This window comes from Scyliorhinus canicula, chromosome 2, assembly GCF_902713615.1.
Source record: "Scyliorhinus canicula chromosome 2, sScyCan1.1, whole genome shotgun sequence".
NCBI lineage: Eukaryota > Metazoa > Chordata > Chondrichthyes > Carcharhiniformes > Scyliorhinidae > Scyliorhinus > Scyliorhinus canicula.
In genome coordinates, this window is record NC_052147.1 from 228,130,998 (window position 1) to 228,158,947 (window position 27,950).

The 27,950-nt window shown below is 51.0% G+C and overlaps 1 protein-coding gene across 1 annotated transcript in view; it reads right to left on the reverse strand.

Moving 5' to 3' along the window:
- Positions 1-27,950, reverse strand: part of slc38a11 (solute carrier family 38 member 11) — a 258,711-nt gene that overhangs the window by 181,795 nt on the left and 48,966 nt on the right. The gene's annotated exons all lie outside the window — the stretch shown is intronic.

Genomic DNA, 27,950 nt, shown 5'->3' on the forward strand with positions numbered 1-27,950 from the left:
GGAAGATGCTCTAAAGCCAGATAAACTCGAACTCAACACGCAAGCAACAGAGGCCAAGGAGACCTTCTCACACTGGCTTCACTGTTTAGAGGCCTACCTCGACTCCTCCACAACGCCTCCCTCTGAAACCCTCAAGCTGCGACTCCTCCACGCTCAGGTAAGTCATCGGATCTCCATAATGATAGAGAAAGCTACCACGTACGAGGCGGTGGTTGTGACCCTCAAGACGCATTTCGTGAAGTCTGTAAATGAGGTGTTCGCACGACACCACCTCACTACTCACCGTCAACGCGCCAGGGAATTGCTGCGCGAGTACCTGGAAAACCTGACCCTACTCGCAAGGAACTGCAACTATCGGGATGTGACGACAGAGGAGCTCATGAAGCTACAGATCCGGGATACCTACTTGGCTGGGGTCCGATCTAACTACATCAGGCAGTGCCTGCTGGAAAATGGGACTACTGACCTGCGGGACATGGTAAAGCTAGCTACCTCATTAGAGGAGGCCTACCAGAACCTCAGTGCATACCCTGCGGATCCGGCGAACCCCTCGTGGACACCATCGTCGCGGCCCCCACCGAGCCTGACTACATCACAGGCCTGTGCCGCGTGGCTGTCCGTCCAGACCGGGGAACCGCAGAGCTACCTCTGCGGCCAGGGTCAACACCCCCGGCAGTATTCCCCAGCCCGCTCAGCAATGTGCAGCGACTGTGGCAAAAAGGGAAACTTCGCCAGAGTCTGTCTGGGCCGACCTAAAGCCCAGAAGTCGAAAACTCACCAGGCCCAACCCGTGGACTCACAGGCCTGCCGACCCCGCAATGTGTCTGCGTGTCTGCAAAGAACGCTCCCTTCAGACTTGTCATCAGCTTTGTACGACTCGTGGGGACCGCCATCTTGATGCCAGCTCTGGCACCAACTGACACGTGCGACCCATGGGGGCGGCCATCTTGGTCGCCATCTTCGACCTAGCCTGACACGTGCGACTCATGGGGGTCGCCATTTTGTGACCCAGATACTGCCGACTACGCAGGCTACCCGCAGCTTGGCGTAGTCACCCTTGACCAGTCGCAGCCAAAGCACCTGAAAAGTTCTATGATGGTCGTCCGGGTCAATGGGCACGAGACCTCCTGTCTTTTCAACTCCGGGAGCAGGGAGAGCTTCGTTCACCGTGACATGGTAAGGCGCTGCTCCCTTCACATCTACCCCACATCCCAAAAATCTCCCTTGCCTCCGGATCCCATTCGGTTCAGATCCGGGAGTACTGTATAGTGAACCTCGTGATGCAGGGCGCCAAGTACACTCGTTTTAAGCTGTACGTCCTCCCTCACCTCTGCGCACCCCTACTGCTTGGATTAGACTTCCAATGCAGCCACCGCAGCCTGACCCTACAGTTCGGCAGACCCTTCCCCCCTCACGGTATGCAGCCTCGCGACCCTTAAGGTCCCCCCGCCGCCTTTCGCTCTTTGCGAACCTCACTCCCAACTGTAAGCCCATCGCCACCAGGAGCAGGCTGTACAGTTCCCAAGGCATGATTTTTATCAAGTCGGAGGTCCAGCGACTGTTGAGGGAGGGGGTCATCGAGACCAGCATCAGCCCCTGGAGAGTGCAGGTGGTGACGTACGGACCGGGGAAAAGAATCGGATGGTTGTGGGCTACAGCCAGACTATTAACCGGTTCACGCAACTGGATGCGTACCCCTCCCCCGCATAGCGGAGATGGTCAACCAGATCGCACAGTACCGGGTGTTCTCAACGGTCGATCATGAAGTCTGCCTACCATCAGCTCCCGATCTGCCCGGAAGAGCGCCACTACACTGCCTTTGAGGCAGCCATTCGACTCTTCCACTTCCTCAGGGTCCCTTTCGGCTTCACTAACGGGGTCTCGGTTTTTCAGAGAACGATGGACCGAATGGTGGACCAGTACGGGTTGCAGGCTACATTAAAACCAGCACATTTCCCCTGACGGCTGAGGTCCACTCAGCCTTCAGCCGCATCAAGGCCGATATCACTAGGGCCGCAATGCACGCGGTGGACGTGTCCGTCCCCTTCCAGGTAGAGAGCGATGTATCAGACGTCGCACTGGCCGCCACACTCAACCAGGTGGGCAGACCAGTAGCATTCTTCTCTAGAACCCTCCACGCTTCCAAGATCCGAAACTCCTCGGTTGAGAAGGAAGCACAAGCCATAGTGGAAGCCATGCGGCACTGGAGGCACTGCCTAGCCGGTAGGAGGTTCACCCTCATCACCGACCAGCGGTCGGTTGCCTTTATGTTTGACACGCACAACAGGGCAAAATTTTAAATGACAAAATATTGAGGTGGAGGATCGAACTCTCCACCTATAATTATCATATCAAGTACCGTCCTGGGTAGCTCAATGAGCCCCCAGGTGCCATGTCCCCCGGCACATGCGCCAGTGCGCAAGATAGCCGACTTCGTGCTATCCACGTTGCCCTCTGTCACCCGGGGGTCAACCGGCTTACCCAACTTATTAAGGCCAGCAATCTGCCCTTCTCCACTGAGGAGGTCAAGGCCATGACCAGGGACTGCCAAGTCTGCACGGAGCGCAAACTGCACTTCTACGGCCAGACAAGGCCCACCTGGTAAAGGCCTCCTGCCCCTTTGAGCGTCAGTATTCACTTCAAAGGGCCTCTCCCCTCCATCAACCATAACGTATACATCCTAACCGTCGTTGATGAGTACTCCCGCTTCCCCTTCGCTGTCCCCTGCCCCGACATGACCTCGGCCACTGTGATAAAGGCCCTGCACAGCATCTTCACACTGTTCGGTTTCCCTGCGAACGTCCACAGCGACCGGGGCACATCGTTCATGAGCGATGAACTGCGTCAGTACCTGCTCAGTAAAGGCATCGCCTCGAGCAGGACTACGAGCTGTAACCCGCAGGGAAACGGACAGGTGGAGAGGGAGAACCCGACGGTATGGAAGGCCATCCTTCTTGCCATTCGGTCTAGAAGTCTCCCGATCCCCTGCTGGCAGGAGATCCTCCCCGATGTCCTCCACTCCATTAGATCACTCCTCTGCACAGCCACGAACAAGACCCCTCACAACCATTTGTTTGTCTTCCCTAGGAAGTCGATCTCAGGGATCTCGCTTCCATCCTGGTTGACAACTCCAGGACCTGTCCTTCTCCGGAAGCATACGAGGAGGCGTAAGACCGACACCCTGGTCGAGAGGGTCCAGCTGCTGCACGCAAACCCCCAGTATGCCTACGTCGCGCACCAGAACGGACGGCAAGATACGATCTCCCTACGGGACCTGGCGCCAGCTGGTTCCCCTGCCTATGTGCCCCCTCCCCACTGCCTACCACCACTCCCAGCACCCATTACGCCCCCCTGGGTCTCCTGTATTGTCCCGCGCCTGCACTGCCGCCACTCACCACCCCCCTGCCTACCCTCACCCCTCAACCGTCTCCGAAACGCTGGACTGAAGCTCAAGCTGCAGACAACACACCCCCAGAGTCACCACCTGCAACAACCGTGCCCGCCGCATTGCCAGAGCTGAGGAGGTCTAAAAGAACAATCCAGCCTCCAGACAGACTGAACATTTGATGACCCACGTGACCCCAGCTGGACTTGATTTTTTTAACGGGGGTGAATGTGGTGAATGTATTCACCTAAGTATGAACTGACTGTATAGTGCTGTGACCTATAACCTGGAAATGATAATACGGTCTACTTCCAGGTATTGTACTGGAAACATGGTGGGCTCCGGCTCTGGCTCCGCCCTCCCCAGGGGCGGCATATAGACCGGCCACCTGTAGGTGGCACTCATTTGTACAGCAGACATTGGCAGGCTAGTTCCTGGATAATAAAGCCTAATATTCACTTGTTCTCACAGTCTCGCAGTGAATTGATGGTATAACAATTTACAAAACTAATAGCCAAACAACCAGATGCATTCAGCTTGCTGTCTACACTGGAAGTGCAGAGGATCAGACACTCCTTGTTATTTACAGAGAAAGGGGTTCCCTGATTGGACCACTACTCAGGGAACTTGTATTCTAATTGGCCAATCTCAAAGGCCTGGCCTAAGTTATTACACCGCGGGGCTAGGAGCGGCGCTCCGTAACTCTCGGCCGCCGGGCGGCGCGCCCAGAGTGACGTGACGGTGGCGCCTATGTGACGTCAGCCGCGCATGCGCAGATTGGCCGGCTCCAACCCGCGCATGCGCAGCTGACGGCACGACGGCTGACAGCTCGAACCCGCGCATGCGCGGTGGCCGTCTTTCCCCTCAGCCGCCCCGCAAAACGTGGTGGCTTGATCTTGCAGGGCGCCGGAGGGGAAATAGTGCGTCCGATTGAGACGCCGGCCCGACGATCGGTGGGCACCGATCACGGGCCTGTCCCCTCCCGAGCACAGTCGTGGTGCTTATTCCCCACCAGACCCCCTACAAACCCCAAAACGGGCATCTCAAAACGTTGTGAAACGGTCGGGAACGGCAGGCTGCTAGGCCCATCCGGGTCGGAGAATCGCCGGTCGCCGTGAAAAACGGCGAGCGGCGATTCTTCCAAGTGGGGGGTAGGATAATCACGGGGGGCACCAGGGGGGCGTGAAATTAGTCGGGGGGCCCTCCCGCGATTCTCCCATCCGGCGTGGGGAGCGGAGAATCGCGCCCATTCAATGAGTATGTGGAGTGAGCGTGTGACACTGAGTGAGTGCGCGGGGGGGGGGGGGGGGGGGGTGCGAGACACTGAGTGAGTGTGTGCGGGGGATGAGACACGGAGTGAGTGTGTGCGGGGGATGAGACACGGAGTGAGTGTGTGCGGGGGTGTGAGACACTGAGTGAGTGTGTGCGGGGGGGGTATGAGACACTGAGTGAGTGTGTGTGAAGGTGTGAGACACTGAGTGAGTGTGTGTGGGGGTGTGTGAGACACTGAGTGAGTGTGTGCGGGTGTGTGAGACACGGAGTGAGTGTGTGCGGGGGGATGAGACACTGAGTGAGTGTGTGGGTGGGTGTGAGACACTGAATGAGTGTGTGTGGGGGTGTGAGACACGGAGTGAGTGTGTGTGGGGGGATGAGACACGGAGTGAGTGTGTGTGAGGGTGTGAGACACGGAGTGAGTGTGTGCGGGGGGGTATGAGACACTGAGTGAGTGTGTACGGGGGGGATGAGACACTGAGTGAATGTGTGTGAGGATGTGAGACACGGAGTGAGTGTGTGCGGGTGGTGTGAGTCATGGAGTGAGTGTGTGTGAGGGTGTGAGACATTGAGTGTGTGTGCAGGGGGTGTGAGACACTGAGTGAGTGTGTGCGGGGGGTGTGAAGGACTGAGTGTGTGGGGGTAAGGGCGAGGGACTGAGATACTGGGTGAGAGCGAGTGTGAGACGCTGAGTGAGTGCGTCGGGGTTTGTGTGAGACACTGAGTGAGTGTGTGCGGGGTTGTGAGCCACTGAGTGAGTGTGTGCGGGGGGTGTGAGGGACTGAGTGTGTGGGGGTAAGGGCGAGGGACTGAGATACTGGGTAACGGTGAGTGTGAGAGACTGAGTGAGTGTGTGAGGGGTTGTGAGCCACTGAGTGAGTGTGTGCGGGGTGTGTGAGGGACTGAGTGTGTGGGGGTAAGGGCGAGGGACTGAGATACTGGGTAAGGGTGAGTGTGAGAGACTGAGTGAGTGTGTGAGGGGTTGTGAGCCACTGAGTGAGTGTGTGCGGGGGGTGTGAGGAACTGAGTGTGTGGGGGAAAGGGCGAGGGACTGAGATACTGGGTAAGGGTGAGTGCGAGACTGAGTGAGTGTGTCTGGGTGAAGACGAGAGACTACGTGATGGAGTGGGATAAATGTGAGGCACTGAATGAGTGTGTGAGGGGTTGTGAGAGACTGAGGAATACTGGCTGTGATTTTCCGAACCCAACAGTGGTGGATGTGATTACTGGCAGAGGGGGTCGGAAAGTGTCAGAGGGGAAGTGGGAAGGACGATGCAGGAGGAGCTGAAAAACAGTTCCTTGCTGGCGTGAAATAAGTGTGGGAACTGATTTCATCCAACAAGAAGGATGCAGAGGATGGCCTGGATGGGCATGGTTCCCGCCTATCGTGTTGGGATCCCATTCCCGCCAAAATGTCCTCGTGGAGCCATTTTACATCCTGTAGGTGAAGCTCAGACTGGAATTGACCTTTGTGTCCAATTATCTGTGCCTCCTCAAGGATATCATGCCCGTCTGGAACACATCTGGCATGGACATGTCACAACTCAATTGGAAGAAGGCCTAGGGAAACTTGTAGAGAGTGGAAAATGGAGGCCTCCAGTAACCTGTGGGCCACCATGTGCAGCAGTGAGTGGGTGAAGCAAATCCATGTGGATCTTCACGCTGCAGGAACATCCAGGATGTGGAGCTTCATGCCGCAGGTGCGAAATGGGCAAACCAGGCTCGTGAATGCCACCTTTAATCAATCATGAAACCAACGATACGAGTTTTCATGTGCCACTGACTTAAGCTAGAAATTAGGATTTAACTTGAAAAACGAAATAAGATAGTGAGCATTCATGGATGCGTGGCATCTGAGGGAGAGAGAGGAGGTAGGACGTGTCAACAGAGCAGCAACCATGGTCCACTAGGTGAATGTGCAGTTGGAGTGTGAGCATGAGCTGCACATCATGCACGTCAGCTCCCAATATCCAGAGCCACAGACCGATGCAGATACTCGCTACATCAATGCCCATGCAGCGACCAGGGGGGTGATCGCGTGGTGCATCAGCAGCCTGAAAATGCAGTTCAGGTGCCTGGACCGCTCTGGAGGTGCCCTCCAGTATAGAGTCTCTCACATTGTGGTGGCCTGCTGCGTCGTGCAGCAGAGGGATGATGTGCTAAAGGATGGAGATGAACACCAGGCCTCATCCAACAAGGAGGATGCAGAGGATGGCCTGGACGGGCAGGGCAAGCACAGGAGGCTGCACAATGTGTGCGCTGCGGCCGCTGCACAGGATGTTTTAATCGCCTCCAGGTTCACTGACCAGGGGGCCTGGCCGATGGCACAAACATCTCGTCCCACCCCCACACCACCCCTCACTACTCCGGCAACCCTCTCCGTGATACTTGCCTATGGGTGTGGCCTCTGGGTTGGCAGTAACAGCGGGTCTGGTTCATGGGATGGAGGATGATAATGACCCGCTCAGCAATAAGTTCAGGTGCTCCGCATCATTTGCCAATGTCTGACTCCTGCCCAGCATTCCACCATCTGCCTGGGTGATCCCTGCATGTGAGCTGGCCATTCCATCACACGGTGCCATCGAATCATTGGGGTGCGGTGGTGGGGACAGGGTTGGGGGGTTTGGGCGATTGAGAGGGGTGGGTTACCGGGGTGATGTGCGGGGTCCGACCTGGGGGCTGTGGCTCATGACCACCTCTACTGATGGCCATATCCACTCCACACCCACCGAGTGCCCATTCTGCAGCCAGCCCAGCGGTCGTGGAGCACGGGCTCTGGGCCCCTCTGGGACTGTGCCACATCACTCAGTGACTGGAGCACTTCCCTCCGGGACTGGCTCAGGTCAGCCAGCACCCGGGCAATGCTGACGACGCCCTCAGCCATAATCCATTGTGACTGGGCCAAGCTCTGGAGCACCGCTGCAATGTCTAGGTGTCCCTCGCACATAGCTGTCTGTGACAGGGCAGCCCTGCCCTGAGCCTCGGCTACTGCCCACACAACGTGACCTAAGCCTTGAACATCTAGGCCCATGATCGATGCCTTGACCCCAAGGCCACCACCATGGATGGCACCCGTGGTGTATAGGCCTGGGTGGCACACATTGTAGGCACCGCCTCCTGCCCGAGGCCAATTTGGACAGTAGTCCATGGGTTCGGGCCGCCCTCCGACCACAGGCTGACTTGGGGGTTCCTACCTCCACCTGATGTACCGCTGCACGATAGTGCCACAGGAGCCTCTTCACTAACATGCCCAACCGAGGTGAGAGTCTCTGGGATGGTGGAGGGTGTTGGTGACAGCTGTGACGGGAAGTCGGTATTGTCCACAGACTGATGCTCTGGGGTTCCTCGGGCTGGCATTTGGAGGCTTGCGATACTGTCCATTGCCTCCTCATTGCTGGATTCTGCTTGGGGTTGTGGTTGTGGGCGGGGGACTCCAGAAGGGGCCGCTTCTATGCCAGTTTATTCTGTAACACACAAGACATGAGGCATGATTGGATCGCGGGTTGGAGTGGTGTACGGGTGGTGTCAGGGTGGCGGGGTGGTCAGGAGGTGCCATGCATGCCATGAGAAATTGCAGCCCTGGGTCCAGGGAGTGATCGATGGGATGCATGTCCCCCTACGAGCACCTGCAGATGATGGGCTGCTCGCTCTATACCAACTGAAAGGGGTTCCACGCGATGACCGTGCAGCTGATATATGACCTAGCTGGGGGATTGACTCCTGGGCGACAGGGGTTACCCACTGCAGTTGTGGCTGATGATGCCGATCCGGAGGCCACAGATCGACGCGGAGAACCGCTTCAACAGCCCCCATGCCGTGACCAGGGGCGTGATGAAGAGGTGTTTCGGTCCCCATAAGATGCGGTTCAGTTGCCTGGACTGCTTAGGAGGGGCCCTCCAGTATGGTACTGGGAGGGTCGCCCGCATTCTGGAAACCTGCTGAGTCCTCCAGAACACCGCACACAGCAGAGAGGCGACGTGCTGGAGGAGGAGGGTGAATACCAAGCTTCGTCTGACGAGGACTATGCGGGGCAGGGCGAGGATGGGCAGGACATGCCGTGTGCGTCAGGGCCAACGTGCACGGGGCACTCTGATCGCCTCCCGGTTCACCGACTGGGAGGGTGGGGGGTGGAGGGAGGGCCCGGGGCAAGGACATTGCATCCCAACCCCACCCCCACATCACCCCCCTCACTCCCAAGCCTGCAACACCTTCGTGATACATACCTGCCACACTATGGGGTATGGGGCCTGAGTTGGCAGTAACAGCTGGTCTGGTCCATGGGATGGAGGATGATGACAACCTGCTCTGAGATGAGCTCTGCTGCTCCGCATCGTACACCAACGTCTGATTCCACTGTCCACCTGGGTGATCCCTGCATGTGAGCTGCAATGCCCAGATAGAATTTATTATAGAATTTACAGTACAGAAGGAGGCCATTCAGCCCATCGAGTCTGCACCGGCTCTTGGAAAGAGCACCCTACCCAAGGTCAACACCTCCACTCTATCCCCATAACCCAGTAACCCCACCCAACAAAGGGCAATTTTGGACACTAAGGGCAATTTATCATGGCCAATCTACCTAACCTGCACATCTTTGGACTGTGGGAGGAAACCGGAGCACCCGGAGGAAACGCACGCACACACGGGGAGGATGTGCAGACTCCGCACAGACGGTGACCCAAGCCGGAATTGAACCTGGGACCCTGGAGCTGTGAAGCGATTGTGCTATCCACAATGCTACCATGCTACCATGATGGCTCTGGCACATGGCTGCCTGTGAGAGAGCAACCCTGCCCTGAGCCTCGGTCACCGCCTGCACAGAATGCCCCACGCTGGACACACTGATCCCCAGCCAAAACCGTCAACCCCAATGCCTCCACCGCGGAGTCACCCGTGCGGTGTCGGTCTGGGCGGCACGCATGACCGGCACCACACCCTGCTCCTGCACATAGATGGACTCCTCCACCTGCACGTGCAGGTCATTTCCTTTTGTTCCTGGGTCTCTGACTGCACCTGCACCAATGGGTGGGACTAGATGTTCCAGGAGCCCAGGACCTGTCTGGGCGGCACCTGGTTCCTGGGGATGGCCTGCCCTCTGGTCGGCCGGCCCCTCGGCTGCTCCTAACTCCACCTGCTGTACTGGACCGACTGTGTGGTGCGCATCAGATAGTGTACCAGGAGCCTCTTCACTAATATGCCCAACCAAGGTGATAGTCTCTGGGATGGTGGAAGGTATAGGAGACAGCAATGTCAGATAGTCAGGTCATCCTCCGACCCGAGCTCCGGAGTGTCCAGAGTCATGGTGTTCGGGCTGCTCTTCCCGTCAGTGATCGGCCATCTGGGGGCCACCAGCTCTGGCACTGGCTGGGGCGGGAGGCTCCGGATGGACTTACCCCTCTCCGCAGGTCCTGCAAGACACAAGATGACACGCATGATTTGACTGCAGGCCGGGGGGGGGGAGGTGTGGGGGTGTGGAAGGGGTTGAGGGGGGTGAGGGGCTGTGGGGGTGGGAGCGGGTTTGAGGGGGGTGAGGAGGATGAAGAGGTGAGGGAGGTGAGGGGTGAGGAGGGTATGGGTTGAGGGGGTTGAGGGTTTACATGTGAGGGGAGCACGAGTTGAGGGGATGAGGGGGTGAGGGGTGAGGAGGGGATGGGTTGAGGGGGGTGAGGGGTTAATTGTGAGGGGAGCACGAGTTGAGGGGGTGAGGAGTGAGGATGTCCACACATGTGTCATGGGGATCTGCAACTAAGCAGTGTCTCACTTCCTTACCCCCCGCCAAACTCCATCTCGGTGACCTACATTTCTTCCGGGCTGCCAACCATGCACAGTGCCCTCTCCTCGGGCATGGTGAGGGGCCGCAGGTCTGGTGGTTCCCCTCCGGTCTCCTCCTGCTCCCGAAGGTTTTGTGCGGCCTTCTCCTGGGGGTTGGGAAACACAAACAAGAAACCATTAAACGGTCTGATGCATGCAGCCCAGGGGTTGGTTAGGTGGTGGCCTCAGTGGCCAGGACACCCAGCCATGGATGCTGGCATGGGTGCTGGCATGAGTGCTGGCATGTGGGGCAGGGTGGCGGGGGTGGGGTTAGTGCCTGGGTCACGGAGCAGCCGACTCACCCTGGCCACCCCAAGGAGGTCATTATGTTTCCTTCGCCACTGCATGCCAGTCGAGGCGAAGTTGCCAAAGACGCTGACCGCCTCTGCCACCTACGCCCAGACATGATGAACGACGGCCCCAGCGGCCTTCCTCCCGGGCCGGGGTACAAACCATCCTCTCCTCCATGGCGTCCATGAGGGTGTCCAACTCGGCGTCCCTGAACCGTGGCGTTGCTCTCCTTCCAGCCATCTTGTTGGCTGGGACGGTGTGTGGGGGGTGAAGGACCGTTTAAGTGCGGCTGTGGCATATGAGCCTCATGTGCGCCAATCATGGACCCGGCAAATCCGGCACCGTTTTCCATGGAATTGATTGGTTCCATGTGGCGATGGTGCTATCATATTCAAAGTAGCTGAATCAGCGCAGCTGTTGCGCCATTTTCTGTGTCGTAAAATGCCACCGTTCCCACGCCAGCGTTGGCACTTAGTCTCAAAACTGGAGAATCCCGCCCTTGGCCTCTGAAATGGAGAATCCCGTCCTATATGTTTCACAAGTGGATTAACAACACTGAGCAGGTGGAAGAAAATATCCTGCTCCATTTTTCTCCAGAGAGACAGTGCTTCTGAATTGGGAAAGAGTCTGGGTGAATTTATCTGCAGGAGAACCAATACAGGCTGTGCTGGCAAAGTTCAGAATCTGCTAACTCTCCCAAGAAAAGCTGAATCAAAAGGGACAGTGGGAAGGATCGATCTGCCAGTCACCAGCATACATCGTTACCACAGCCTGAGCTCGGGCACAGTCAATTGCAGCCCCACTAAGTCACAAAACAAGTAAATTAACCAATAATTGTTCTAAAAATACCCTTCCCTGCCCAATAATTGTAGTCACCAGGTTTATAAGTTTAAGCGCAATTACTGTTTATTTATAATGGGAACTATAATGAAATATGCAGTAAATACAGTTGTTAAATATTAATAAGTACCGAATTCCGACTTTAACTTGCTTTCCCACCCTTTACACACACACCAGGCAGACATACAGGGAGGAATAGAAAAGGGGGATAAACATAAGTGAAAGAGAAAAGAATCTTTGCTTCAGATGATGGTTCCTTATATGCTTTATTCACAGGAAGTTTGTAGATTACAGTCTTTGCTTGGCAGTCTGTACTCACAAATTTCCTGGAGGGGCAGAGTCCTCATTTCATCAAACTTTGCTTTCAATTTGTGATTCTTCTTCGGGCCTCTGTAGTTTAGAAAATGCAACACTCAAAGCCAGCAGGCTTTCTGGAGAAAGATAGTCGATCCGGCGTTTCTTGGGAGTGTTAGCAGATTCTGAACTTTGCCTGCACAGCCTGTATTGGTTCTCCTGCAGATCGATTCACCCAGGCTCTCTCCCAATTCAGAAGCACTGCCTCTCTGGAGAAAAATGGAACAGGATTTTTTCCGAGGCTGCCAAGAGTCAAACTGAAACCAAACTGTAAACCTCGGAACTCTGCACCATCCCACGGGGGTAAGATCCAATCACCACCCATGACCAGGCACAGCACAGCCTTTCGGCCAATTCATTGGTCACCAGCCAAATCAATCAAACCAAGTCCCAGCCAATCTCTGTCATTGGTGCCGGTCAGTCTACAAATCCAGTTTAAGTCAGTGCAACCTTCCGGATTATTCTGTTTAAATTAAAGGCACAGGCCACTGCTTCCTTCTGCTTGAATTAAAGAAACAGGCTGCCTTAAAGACATATGTCCATAAATCACAAATGGATAAAATATATAATGTCAAAAATAAAAGAAAGGGGTAAATAAAGGAATAATCAAAATAAACAAGAAGGACCTTTACAACATGTAAATCGCGACCTACTGTCTTCAGGTGAGGTCATGGATAAATAACAGGTAGATGTGGAAGCCACGGATAGATCCTTGGTGACTCCTGTAATAAAGGTGAGCGTGTGTGAAGAAAGCTATTTTTGGAGATTATTTTTAATGATTAAGTAAATGCAGAATCAAGTAAGGGTAAGCTCAGCTTTTTTGAGGACTATTAGTTTTGTCAAATTTTATACAACAATGCCACTTGAGGTTCATGTTGCTTTCTCCCTCCCTCTTCCATTTTGTGTGTGGGTCTCTCTCCTCAGTTTGTGTTTTCCTTTCTCTCTCTCCCCCAGTTCATATCTTTCTTTCTCTCTATTATCTTATTTTTATGTTTTAGTATGACCGACACCATTGCTGTAAACTACCTCTGTTAATAACAAACTTTCAGAACATGAACACACAGCTGCAAGGCATCCAGAGTCTTACCCAAACTTCTTTAACTTGAACTATCTGACCTTCAAACCCCAAGGTCAGGTAACCCCATGTGTATCTACTACTGGAATCCACTGTCATAATCACCTATAATCATGATATCCAATCCCAGTTTGTGTTTTGTTTTCTCTGCCTCCCCCCATTGTGTTTTTCTTTCTCCGGTAGTTTCCAGGAGATTTCTGTTGGCCCCAATGACGTCCTACCCAGAAACAGTAACAAATCAATGCTTTAGCTCAGTTGGCTGGACAGCTGGTTCGTGATGCAGATTGAGGTCAACAGCACAGGTTCAATTGAAAAAATGAAAATGAAATGAAAATCGCTTATTGTCACAAGTAGGCTTCAAATGAAGTTACTGTGAAAAGCCCCTGGTCGCCACATTCCGGCGCCTGTTCGGGGAGGCTGGTACGGGAATTGAACCGTGCTGGTGGCCTGCCTTGGTCTGCTTTAAAAGCCAGCAATTTAGCCCAGTGCTAAAAAGCATAGGCCAGAAATTAACCTCTCTTCAAATCATGCATGAATTAAATACTTATCAATTTACCACGAGAATTGTTATAATGTCTGCTGAATAAGTAACTGTTTACATAAGCTTTTCAGACCAGTGGGTGGCACTATTGTGAAAGTAATTCAGAATGATCCTGGCCCTCTTTAAATTTGCAATGTTTAGCAGTAGAAGCATATGTAGGTAAATGAATTAATTGAGCCAAAATAAAACTGTTAACCATATTACATAATTGTATACATAGTGAAACAGAGGTTCAGGAAACTGATAGGAGCAAGATTATTGTATATATAAGTAAACGTTAGATGAATCTATAGACTCACCAACTTTAAGGGCATTTAAGTGGTCACTGGATAGACATATGGATGAAAATGGAATAGTGTAGGTCAGATAGGCTTCAGATGGTTTCACAGGTCAGCGCAACATCGAGGGCCGAAGGGCCCGTACTGCACTACTGCACTGTAATGTTCTATGTTCTATCTAATGTTCTAATGTTCTATGTTCTATGTTCTAAATCACAAATATGTTAAACATAGGGTGGCTTGTAAAATTGTGATATATATATAACTAGGTATGGCCTGAATTTTATCTTAAGGATGTGCCCAAAGGCAAAGGATGCAAAATCCATTCTTGGTCAAGATCGCATTGCTCACACGATGTTATGCTGGCTAGCCACTTAAGGCCCACCCAACAACCAGTGGGGACCTGGCGAGAAGTTTGAAAATACAGGAGGCAGCTCCCTGAAGATTGCCAGGAGTTCTGTGGGAGGCTGAGGGAACTGTCTGCGATCATGATGATAAATTTCCTGTTGCCCGGCAATGGCTTCAGTATGGAAAGTGGGAGTGAATGTCATATTGAGTGGGCAGTCTGCTCCCCATTTCTCCAGAGAGTGCCTGGGAGTCCTGATGGAGGAGGTCAGTGCCAGCAGGCAAATTCTCATGCCCAGAGACAGCAGGAGAAGGTTGCCCCATTTGACCAAAAAGTCATGGACAGAGGTCACGGCTCAAGTCAGTTGGCACGATGTGGTGCACTGGACATGGCTTCAGTTGCCACAAAATGGTGAATAGTCCTTTGAAGTTGGCAAGAATAAGTTCAGAGATGTCATGGACCTCTGCGGAGAAGTGTGCCTGTTCTCAGAACACAAGGAGGGTAAAAGTGTATGTGTCAACTGGAACTGAAGTCTATCCTGCCAACGCTTGGTCTCAGCGCAGTGCAGGGTGAAGTTTACCACTGTGGCACAGCCTGCTAATAGGCCAGGGGGCAAGATGGAATGTACCTTCAGGGAGATGGAGCACAAATGAGGCTTTCTATTTACAATAGAAAGAAGAGGAGCCATAATGTTGTGGAGTGCTGAATGACAGGTGGTGGAGTTCCAAATCTCTACGTTCTCACCATATATAAAAGCAACCCACTGGAGCTGGAGTACCACCAGCCAACTCACTCCTCAGGTCGTGGTGAGGTGGGGATCTCAGAAGAAGGTAAGAGTGCAGTTCACAGATACATGTACGGTGGGTATTGGAAACATTGCGGGCGCCTCTCACCAAAAATTAAACTGTCGCAGCCAGAGTGTCCATTGAAGCTTCAGTGCAGATGGTACCATGCATCAGGTCTCTTCAGCCCACCGAGCATGCACAGTAGTTATGATGTTTGAATTTACTGATATTTGTCTTCCTCCCACAGATGCACCATCTGCAGGAGCTGCCAGAGACACTGAAGACCATCTGTTAAGCTCTGAGGAAGGCATTACATCTGTATCAGCATCACACCGTCCCTCAGAACAGGCATTTGCACAGAAATTCGTATGTTGGTGGGCATTAGGTTATCGGCTCTGTGGGTAATGCACAGTGGTGAGGGCACTTCAAATTCAGTGAGAAGCCAGGAGCGGCAGAGAAGTCCTGCGCGCCAACAGTGGGAGCATTGCTGGAGACTAGGACCATGCTGAGTCCAGGGTAGAGGATGAGCTTCTGGAGTTGTCCATCAGGTGGCAGACGCTGGATTTCCAGCAGGATGCACGGGAAGATCAGGCAGAGACCCCTGAGGGTCTCCATGCCATGGTTTCCATCATTGAGGAGTCTATGCGGAACATGAGCACTGAATTAGAGAGAGAGGTGACTCTCATGGAGAGGCAACCTCAGGATCAGAAACAGGGGTTCCAGGGGTGGCATTTGGACCTGCAAGCCAGCACACCAGCTATGGCCTGTGGAGGTCATTGCCAGTGTGAAAGATGAATGAGGCACTTAGTCCATCAATGATGAATAGGGAGGTGCAAACGTGCCAAGGCACAGTAACCGCAGACATCAGTCGAAGGATCCTTGAACACAACAGGGTGTGCCAAGAGTTCATTATTTCAAAATTTGTGTTCCAGATAACAACTTTGTATTTTCTTTTTCTGTTCATGTACACTAACATAAACATTTTCTTTACTCAAAGGCTGAGTTGGCTGGATGCTTTGAATAGGCTCCAGATGCTGCATAGGCTTGTAACTGTATGATGTTGAGCAGTGCTGGCATTTTGAGTTAGGTTATCACTTAATGATTGTTTGTAAAGGAGACATTGGCTTGAGGAAGCATTGAGGTCTTGGAGGTCTTGCATGATCAAAGCATCCCTAGTGTTCCTGCCTCCCTGGAGGTTCTTGTCATCTGCCTCAATGGCCTCACCCTCTCCGTCTACTGGCTCTGCGTCTGAACCATCACTGGATTTATTCTCCCTGGCCTGTGGAGCTGCCTGCTTTCTTCAGCCTCCACTGGGTCCCTCAGCCAGATCCTGGTTGTGCAGGGTGTAGCATGCCATGACTATTAGGGAGACATGCTCTGGAGGGCACTGCAATCCTCCTCCTAATCAGTCCAGGCATCTGAAAAGCATCTTGAGCAACCTAATGACTGTTGTGAAGGCATGACTGCTGTTGTATATCTCCTCAGCCTCAGTTCTTGGGTGATGGAATTGGAACATTTCAAAGGAAAGCCCTTGTCACCCAGGAGTCACCATCCATTAAGACAGGAGCCACAAACAGCCTTGAAATCTCTGAGTGCCACAAGATGTAAGCATTGTGTGAGTGCCGAGGGTAGGGGGCACAAACTTGGAGAATCTGTGTCCTGTGGTCACAGACGATCTGAACATTCATTAAGTGGAAATTCTTTCGGTTCACGAAAGCTCTTGACTCACCTGCTGGCGACTTGATGGCCATGTGAGTGCAATCTATTACAGCCTGGATGCAGGGGAACCTAGTCATCGTTGCAAAGACTTGGGCTCTCTCCACCTGGCTGGCCTTGTCTGTCCAATAGTGGATAAATCTGTGGTCATGTGTAAAGAGAGCATCAGTTAGTGTGGTATGTTTAAAGGATAGGCTTGCTGACTAAAACGGCACAACAAACAAGAGCTTTATTGGAAATATGTTTACTCAACCAACTGTTCGGATAGCCTACCCATTTGCCCGTGCATCAAGACGTCACGTGATCGGACTCTTAAAGTGACCTTGTTCCAACGACGAACTAACATGAATATACAACTGTGGTGGCTTGAGACAATACACTGGCGACTTCCAGTAACAATAACAGGAGGCAACAGCAATTATATGCAGGCACAGAACAATGTCGAATATTTCTCAAATCTCAAAACTCTGGGGTCCACACTGTCTGGGCTCCTGCTTCCAGGGCCCCACACTTTCTTTGTAATGATCGGGATATGAGTGCTCCTGCACAATTGGTCCCAAAAAGTTCGCGTGGACCACAAAGCCCACCCCCTTAAAGGAGCCGTGCTACCACATCACTTAAGACCCTCTTTTTATTTTACAAAGCGAGTTATATATAAGGACTACATACAAGGTCAAGAGACATATGTCAGTCTCTCCTGGGATCTTCAAGTCCTTGCAGACCTCCTTAGTCCTCCAATGGCTCCACCATTTTCAAGGTAGTCTTGTTGTCTGCAGAAGAAGGTTTAGTTGACTCCACCTCTCTGTGGGGTTGCTTACCTAGCGAGCTCCCCACCTCGACTGCTGACGGGATTGACCCTGAAATTCTTGTCTCCCTCCACTCTGGAACAGCCACAGGACTGTCGGCAGCACTAGTTGGACCCATTTGAAATGAAATGATGATTCCTGCCACCTAGCTTCTGACATGATTGACATGCTTCTGCACAGCCCTGTCATTGACATTGATGACACTGATCACATCTGATACAGGTCCTGATTGGAACACGATTTGACCAGTTAACCCGAGTGGACCTGAGGCGAAATTCACTACTAGAACCAGGTCACTCACCTGAAATAATCTGACACCCTTTTGTGAATGGTGATTTTTCTGGAAGGCCTGTTGTGCCTTCACCATCCCCGCCAAGTCCAAACAAGTTCTGAGGCTGTGGCCCATAAGCAATTCAGCTGTTGTGAACCCGGTGATGGCATGGGTGAGGGCTGGGGGGGTCATGTTGTGGGACAGGAATTTGGCCAGTTGGTGACGCAACAGATGGCCCGATTGTTTCCTCTTTTAAAAGTTTGTATGGCCCTGAACACCAGCCCTTTGGATGCAGGGTGATCTGGGATCATTCTAGTATGCTGGATTCCATTTGTCTGAACGAAGTGTTGGAAATCGTCCCCAGTGAAAGGGATGCCATTATCGGACACAAGGCTTCTGGTAGGCCAGGTATGGTGAATATTTGGCATAAAGTGTCCTTAGCTCCCATCTCATGTAGGATATCCATTTGGAATGAGCATCTCCCAAGACAAGAAACATCCTGCCCAAGAAAGGGTCTGCATAGTTGATGTGCACTCTGGTCCATAGCGACCTGGCCACTCCCAGTGTGGAGATTGACCAAAGGAGATAATGATTGTTGAGTTTGGCAGGGAATATATTGCCATACAACTTCCTTGATAGCTTTCTCAATTCCTAGCCACAAGACACAACTGCGAGCCAGCATCCTCACTTTTGTTTGGCCCAGATGGGTGCCATGTAATTCTTGTAAGAGGAGCTCTCTTCCTGGGGGTGGAATGACGACTCGAGAGCCCCAAAGTACTACTCCAAATATGCAGGTTAGTTCATCCCTGCAGGTTAAGTAGGGCCTCAACAGTTCAGACTTCTTGTGGACTATTTGTATCATCCGTTTCATTGGATAATACCAGATCTTGTTGAGTCAAATTTTGTATATGCCCACACAACACAGGCAAGGTGTTCAAGAACTTTAGTGCCAAGATAATTTCTTGGGGTACTGGCGGTGGCGCCACATTCTTTACCAAGGGGCGTTAACTCAATGTACCCGCATTAGAGACTTGAGTGCCAGGTCTGCATTGGGAGGTATAGTTGTAGACCGCTAGCAGCAAGGTTCAATGGGCGGATTCTCCGACCCCCCACCGGGTCGGAGAATCACCGGGAGGCGGCGTGAATCCCGCCAGCTGCCGAATTCTCCGGCGCCAGAGATTTGGCGGGGGTGGTACTCGCGTCGCGCCGGTCGGCGGACTCCTCCCGGCGATTCTCTGGCCCATGATGGGCTGAACTCCCGCCCGTTCTATGCCGGTCCCGCCGACGTAAATTGGAGTTGGTTCCTTACCGGCAGGACCTGGCAGCGCGGGCGGGTCCTGGGGTCCTCGGGGGGGCACGGGGCGATCTGGCCCCAGGGGGTGCCCTTACGGTGGCCTGGCCCGCGGTCGGGACCCACCGATCCGCGGGCGGGCCTGTGCCGTGGGGGCACTCTATTCCTACACACCGGCTATGTAAGCCTCCATAATGGCCGGCGCGAAGGTGAACCCCCCCCGCATGAGCGGGGATGATGTCAGCAGCCGCTGACGCTCCCGCGCATTCACGGACCCACACCAACCGGCGGAGTCCCTTCGGCCCCGGCTGGCGCCGCGCCAAAGGCCTTCCACGCTGGCCAGCGGGGCGCAAAACACTCCAGCGCCGTCCTAGCCCCTGAAAGTGTGGAGGATTCCGCACCTTTGGGGAGGCCCGACGCCGGAGTGGTTTCCACCACTCCACTGCGCCGTTTCTGCCCGCCCCACCAATTCCCGGAGAATGTTTCATTCTGGCAAAGGCAATTGGGGCTATTGGCTTGTCCTCTCTCAAAAGACCCAATAGCGGCTTATGGACGTTTATTATGATGAATTGCCGTCAGTAAAAATATTGGTGGAACTTTTAACACCATAAATGACAACTAATCCCTTCTTTTCGATTTGAGTGCAATTTCAAATTGTAGGTTTGAGGCCCACAAACTGTCAAAAGAATCACCTTCTGCTTGTCTTCCCTTGCTATCTCATTCGCTGTGAAGAAATAGCAGAGTCACTCAATGTAATGGCTCCGGTCTTCGGCCTCCTAGTCGAACGGTTCTAACTTTCTGATCATTGGCATTCTGCTCGCCGTTTGTGCGTTGTGGTCGAATATTCCCGATTCTCAACTGCCTTTGGAGGCTTCTTCCTTCCCCTTTCAAAATCTGAATTGCTGAAGACTAACGATTGAACAGTTTACCTCGTCGCCAATGTGGTGGCTCATGACAATTTACTGGAGACTTCCAGTAAAAACTAAAAGGGGTTTATTAACAGTAAGCAAAGACAACCATATTCAGCACAGAGCAATGCTGAATAGGTCTTAACTGTCCAACTCCGGAGTCCACATTGCCTGGGTCCCTGCTCTCAGAGCGCATACTTTCCTTTTATTGGTCAGTGTTCAAGCACCCCCACGCAATTGCTCTCAAGCCGATCACCTGGATCACAAAGCATGCCCCCTTAAAGGGGTCCTCCTACTGAAACAATGGTCACCTCTTTGACACAACTAAGTGTGGCTGATTGCGAGACATAGCACAGATCCCCCACCGGGTCCTGGAAAAGAATCGGTGGAGTACAAGTTGAGCACCATGTGACTGTCAAAGCTACTGGCATGGGGCATCTGTCCATGCAGTTGGGAGCAATCTCCGGGCCAATTATGTGACAGATTTAGTCGCTGTTTCCCGGATGAGACAGAGCCTCCTGCGATACTGGGCCTCAGGAATATGGGGCCCCTGGGGCCCACCTCTGAGGTCCTCCAATGGCCTGGAAGACTCCCCGTGTATGTGGACCAGTATTAAACGATGGGGACCTTCCTCACTTCCTCACAATTCCTCCCTGGGGAGGCCGGTAGATATGGATAAGTAGGCTTTAAGTAGGTTTAAGGCCTACTTATGTGGATGTGACTTTGTCCTGCCCTTTGTGGGTGGGTTCCTGATCCCAACATCTCACGGGACTTGGGTAGATCCTGTGAGGCATCATGGCTGTCAGGAAGCCCGCGGGAGGCATCACCCGGAATCTACCGGCCATGTCGCACTCCCATTGGTGCGCAACGTGGCCAGTAGATCACGCTCAAGATTTTAAAAACAGCATGAGACTGTTATCTCATTTTTGAACCAGAAACCATTTCTTCTTTAAATGCTCAATTTATCACCACAATAAAACCTTGAGTTTCATTCAGAGAGTTTTCTCCAGAGGTATTTTCAGAAACATAAGACAGCCTTTTGCCCAGGGCAGATCAGTCAATTGGAATTGATGAGTTTTCGAGCCTGAAGACTTTCAGTTGTGATATCAGCAACTGGGAATGATTTACTGTGAAGATTATTTGGCCCATTAGCCAACTTTGTCCCAACATGATCATGCCATTCATCATCACTTGATGAATAAGTTAGCACCAAATAAATGCTCTTTCCTGCATGACTCTAATCTCCATGAATAATAAAGCACATCGTAAGTGCACATTCTATTTTATTACAACAATGTACAAAGGAACACAAGTCAAACTATTCTTACGCTTTGTATCCACTGGATAGTTACATTTGTCCTTTCGTTTATTGGTTTTCTTCTCCTTGGGGCCAGCATAGATTGTTGGCTGTTCATGCTTGTTAACAGGGTCATTGGGACTGAGGGAGCCCTCCAATCATGACAGCTAGCTCCTGGCAGCCAGAGAACCACTGCTTACTACGCTTCAGGAGCATTATTACCTTATAGCCTGCTGTTACCTCCAAGATTATAGTGCATCCTGCCCCAGGGGGAAAGGCTGGAACCTTGCCATGTGTTGCTACCCTGAATGATAGCAGTAACAGGTGGAAACCAGCCATTACCATTCTACTGAGCCCTTTGGGATGTCTGGTCTCGTCGTAGCTGGTTCTGGAGGAGGTGAGACCAGTACAAGTGGATGGTCTGCACCTGGGCAGGACCGGAACCAATGTTCTAGGGGAGTGTTGGCTAATGCAGTTTGGGAGGGTTTAAACTAATATAAACTATTTAATGAGAACCGATGCAGGAAGTCAGAGGGAAGTAAGGTGGGGACAGAAACAAAAGTCAGTAAAGGGAAAAGTGGAAGGCAGAGAAACCAAAGACAAAAATCCAAAGAGGCCACATTACATCATAATTGTGAGAAAAAAAACAAGCCTGAAGGCTGTCTCAATGTGAGGAGCATTTGTAATAAGGTTGATGAATTAACTGCACTGACAATCATTAACAGATATGATGTAATTGGGATCGCTGACTCCTGGGGCTGGATTCTCCGATCCCCGACCCGCCAAAATCGCGTTCGGTGAGGTGGCGAAGAATCCCCAATGACGTCAAAATCAGGGGCGGTGCCGCTTTCGCGATGCGCCGCCCCCTGAAAAGCGGCGTACTCTAGTACGCCTGAGGCCCGCCCCACAATGCTCTTTCCCCGACCGGCCGAGTTCCCGACGGTGTGGGACTCTCATGGTCTCACCCGATGTGAACTTCGTGCGGCGGCTGCGGACATTCTAGCGCCGCCACAGTCGGGGGAGGGATGTGGGGGGGTGGGGGGGGGGGGGCTTCATTCAGGGCTGGAGGTACTTTGGGAGGGTGCGCGAACGTCCAAAGGGGGGTACCATTTTTGCGGTCCGGGTCCACGGGCTGAGTCCGCCATGAAGCATGGCGGGGCCACTGCAGGCCGCCACTGTGCGCATGCGCGACCACGGACATGCAATGAAATGGATGTTTAAGCAATGTATCTTTAAGAAATGGAGCAGCTCATATTACTGAAGTGATGCCAGAGGGTGGGGGGAGCTGAGCTGAGCTCACTTCTGCTTTTTGGGAGTTTTAGTTTCAGTTTTGAGGAAAAGAGCTTGGTGTGTCTGTGTTTGCAGTGAGCTGGATCTGCAGTGATCTCTGCCAGGAAAGACTATCTCTGAATCATTTGGGTGATTTAACCCAATGTCTTTAACCTGATGTGTTTCTGTTTAAAGGTGTTCAGTCTTTTGGAGGTTTGAAGGAACATTTTGAGGGATTATTTAGTGTTGTATTATTTTCGGGGTTATAATTGAAGTAAGGGGTGGTAAGTGATCCAATGTTTATTTAAAAAGGTTAAGTTGAATTCATGGAATAAACATTGTTTTGTGTTTAAAACCCCACATGTCTATAATTGTAATACCGCACCTGGAGACCAAGCTGTGTGCTTCAAAAGCAACAATACCTTAAAGGGAGAGGTTGGTTGAACTCCATGATACATTTTGGGGTTCTGAAAACGCCGCTCCCATAACAGTACAGACCACCAAACAGTAGCTGTGAGGTTGGGGATGGCATCAAACAGGAAGCTAGAGATGCATGCAATAAGGGTACAGCAATTATTATGGGTGGCTTCAATCTGCATACTGATTGGGCTAATCAAACTGGTAGCAATGCGATGGAGGAGGACTTCCTGGAATATATAAGGGATGGTTTTCTCAACCAATACATCGAGGAGCCAACTAAAGAGCAGGCCATCCTAGACTGGGATGAGAGAGGATTAATTAGCAACATTGTGGTGCGAGATCCTTTAGGGAAGAGTGGCCATAATATGGCAGGATAATTCATTACGATGGAGAGTGACACAGTTAAGTCTGAGGCTAAGGTCCTGAACTTAAAGAAAGCTAACTTTGATGGTATGAGATGTGGATTGGCTAGGATAAGCTGGCAAAGGGTACTTAAGGGGTTGATGGTGGATAGGAACTGGCAACCATTTAAAGAGCACATGGATGAACTTCAACAATTGTACATCCTTGTCTGGCGCAAGAGTAAGACAGGGGAGGTGGCTCAACCATGGTTAACAAGGGAAATCAGGGAAAGTGTTAAAGCCAAAGAGGAGGCATATAAATTGGCCAGAAAAAGCACCAAGCCTGAGGACTGGGAGAAATTTAAAATAAAAAATGGAATCCGAGAGTAATCTTGTAGAAAATATAAAAACTGACTACGAAAGCTTCTGGTGAAAAAGACTGGTAAAGTCAAATGTAGGTCCCTCAGAGCTAGAATCAGGTGAATTAATAATGGGCAACAAAGAGGTGACAGACCAGTTGAACAAATATTTTGGATCTGCCTTCACTGAGGCGGTCACAAATAACCTTCCGAAAATAATGGGGGACAGAGGGTCTACCATGAAGGTGGAACTGAAGGAAATCATTATTCATCAGGAAATTGTATTGGGGAAATTGATGGGATTAAAACCCGATAAGTTTTAATGCTTTGCATCCCAGAGTACTCAAAGAAGTGGCCCGGGAAATAGTGGACGCATTGGTGATCATTTTCCAGCTTTCTATAGACTCTGGAATAGTTCCAATGGATTGGAGGGTAGTTAATGTAATTCCACTTTTTAAAGAAGGAGGGGGAGAGAAAACAGGGAATTATAGATCGGTTAGTCTGATGTCGGTGGTGGGGAAAATGCTGGAGTCAATTATTAAGGAAGAAATATTTGAGCATTTGGAAATTGGGGACAGGATCGGTCCAAGTCAGCATGGATTCACGAAAGGGATATCATGCTTGACAAATCTTCTGGAATTTGTTTGAGGATGTGACCTGTAGAGTGAACAAGGGTGAACCAGTGGATGTTATGTATCTGGACTTTCAAAAGGCTTTTGACAAGTCCCACACTTGAGATTAGTGCGCAAAATTAAAGCTTATGGTATTGGGGGTATTGTATTGAAGTGGATAGAAAATTGGTTGGCAGACAGGAAGCAGAGAGTGGTAGGCAGTGACTATGCGGTACCACAGGGTTCAGTGCTGGGACCCCAGTTGTTCACAATATACACAAATGATTTGGACAAAGGAATTGCATACAATATCTCAAAATTTGCAGACGACACTATGCTGGGTGGCAGTGTGTGCTGAGAGGAGGATGCAAAGAGGCTGCAGGGTGACTTGGACAGGCTGGCTGAGTGAGCAAGTACTTGGAAAATGCAATATAATGTGGGTAAATATAAGGTTATCCACTTTGGTGGAAAAAACAGGAAGGCAGATTATTATCTGAATAGTGGCAATTTAGGAAAAGGGGAAGTGCAATGAGACATGGATGTCATGGTGGAACAGTCGCTGAAGATCGGCATGTAAGTACAGCAGACAGTGAGGAAAGCTATGGCATGCTGGCCTTCGTAACAAGAGGATTTTCTTCTTTTTTTGTTATAAATTTAGAGTACCCAATTATTTTTCTTTCCAATTAAGGGGCAATTTAGCGTGTCCAACCCACCTAACCTTCACATCTTTGGGTTGTGGGGCTGAAACCCACACAAACACGGGAGGATGACAGTAACCCAGGGCCGGGATTCAAACCCGGGTCCTCAGCGCCGCAGTTCCAGTGCTACCCACTACACTAGGTGCTACCCTGTAACAAGAGGATTTGAGTATAGGAGTAGGGATATCTTGCAACAGGGCCTTGGTGAAGCCATACATTGAGTATTTTGTGCAGTTTTGGTCTCCCCTAGTTTGAGGAAGGACATTCTTGCTATTCAGGGTGTCCAGCGAAGGTTCACCAGACTAATTTCTGGGATGGCAGGACTGACATATGAAGAAAGACTGGGTCGACTGGGTTCATACTCACAGGTGTTTCGAAGAATGAGAGGGGATCTCATAGAAACATATAAAATCCTGATGGGACCGGACAGGCTAGAAGCGGTAAAAATGTTCCCGATTTTGGGGAACTAGGGGTCACAGCCTAAGAAGACGGGATAAACCATTCAAGATTGAGATGAGGAAGAACTTCTTCTCTCAGAGTTGTGAACCTGTGGAATTCTTTACCACAGAAAGCTGTTGGGGCCAGTTCGTTAGATATGTTCAAGAGGTAGCTGGACGTGGCCCTTGCGGCTAAAGTGACCAAGGGTTATGGTGAGAAAGCAGGAGTGGGATACTGAATTTGTATGATCAGCCATGATCATATTGAATGGTGGCGCAGGCCCGAAGGCCCGAATGATGTACTCCTGCACCTATTTTCTATGTTTCTGTTTCTACCAGATCCTTGAAAACAGAAAAGTTGCAGCATGTGCTGCAACCATTGTGGTTTACAGGTTATTCAGCAGACTCTGGCAATTCTTTCTCTATTGCTACCAGAGTTAGAGTCCCTGTGTAATTGGAAACATTGGTCTTGGCTGCTTCTGAGATGGGTGCTGTCATGAATGAAAAATGTAGACTCCAAATATAAGTTATCAGTTGAATTAAATACTCAGAGTTTAACCTCAGAGTCTAGATGTAGATACAGCATTTCCTGAATACGCTTCACTCCATTTCCCATGATTCCGAAGCCGTCAGCCCTGCTGAGAGATTGCCTCGCCTTAGATTCAGGCTGCTGATTTTTTTTTTCATTTTCTTACAATGATTTATCTTCAAGCAACTTCTTTATTTTACTCAGTAAGTGTGGGCGTCACTGGCAAGGCCAATACTAATTGCCTTGAGAAGTGCTGCTGAGATGTGACAACTGTGTGGCTTGTTGGGTCATTTCCGAGAACAGTTAATTGTTAACTGCGATAGACTGTGTCTGGAGTCGTGTGTCAGACATAAGGACATTGGTGAAACAGATGAGATTTTACAAAAATATGAAGGGGGAGGCAGCGTTGCGATTATTTTCTGTACCTCTCAATAACATTTTAACGACCTGCGTTGAAGTCTCTGGATACCTGTTCTTTTCGTCATTTAGAAACTATCTTGTCCAACCTTTATAAGTCCAAAGTGGATGACCTCACATTTTCCTAGATTGAAATATATTGGCCCCAGTCTTGCCCATTCACTTAATCTATTAATATCTCTTTCTGATATTACACTTCCAAACTACACTGCTTACAAAAAATACCACCTAGCTTTGTGTCTTGGATAAATTTGGATGTATATCTTCTATCCCATCATCTAAGACAGAGATAAATATGCTGACTAGCCGAGGCTCTAACATAGATCCTGATGGGGCACCACACGTCACATCCTGCCAATTCAAGTATATACACGTTGGGCTCAATTTTCCCAAAATTACAGAGTATTGGATCAAGCGGGAAAATCTGCATGAAACTCGTTGGCTTGACAGACATCTTTTCAGGCCTGATTTAACAGCAATCTGTGCAATTTCAAAGTGCGGGTGAAGATCAGTGAATAAGCAGAAAATAAGCCCGGCACACCACAATTCTGAGATAGGTGTACCCCGATCCCAAAGTTAAATTTAAGGCCTCCCCACAGAGATCTGAGCCTCTAACATAGAGCAGGACACCCCATCCAGCACCCATGGACATCGGACCCCCCCCCCCCCCCCCCCCCCCCCCCCACGGCGGAGAAGGAGAATTCCCCCCAACTTCCACACGCAGAAGGGAAGCCACCCCAATGGAAGAAGGAAATCCTCCCTACTAGGGCCCCCTACCAGAGGCCCCTGCATGTTCCTCCTTCATGGACCCCATTGGCTCTTCCCCCCAATTGCCCTTTTGTCACTGCCAGGGTGCCTGGGCAATACCAGCCCTGTCCCTCAATCCAGGGACTTGCAGGCATATCCATGGCCCCTGGTGTAGTCATCCCGACTGCTTTTCGCTTATGAAAGGCAGTACCGTCGGTGTGATATCACATGCTGGGACGAGGGGGTGGATGTGCCATGGTCAGACACCACAGCATCAAGCTCTTTAATAATATATCAAAATATGTTAATGTATTGAAATCAGGGTGTAACAATAATCTTTTATTGTCACAAGTAGGCTTACATTAACACTGCAATGAAGTTACTGTGAAAAGCCCCTAGTCACCACGTTCCAGCGCCTGTTCGGGTAATGAACCGGTACGGGAATTGAACCCACACAGCTGGCCTTGTTCCTGATTACAAACCAATTGTCCAGCCCACTGAGCTAAAGCAGCTCTACGGTGATCACATCACCGGCGGGGGACGGGGAAGATCTCAAACTGAGATCTTGCCGCCACAAATCTTGTTTGTCGCCGTTCGCAAGATTTAGTGGACATTACAGGATTTGCGCCCGCAACTAACGTGGCCGCTAGATCATGGCCATAATCATTAATCTCTGTCACTGCCTTCAGCCAAGATCATAATTGGATTTCAATTCCATGTGCTTCAGCTTTAACCAACAGTCTCTTATGAGGGACTCCATCAAGTGCCTTCTATAAGTTTCTCTAAATAACAACCATTGACATTTTCCATGCACTCCTTCAGTCATCTCTTCAAAAAATGAAATCAGATTTGTCA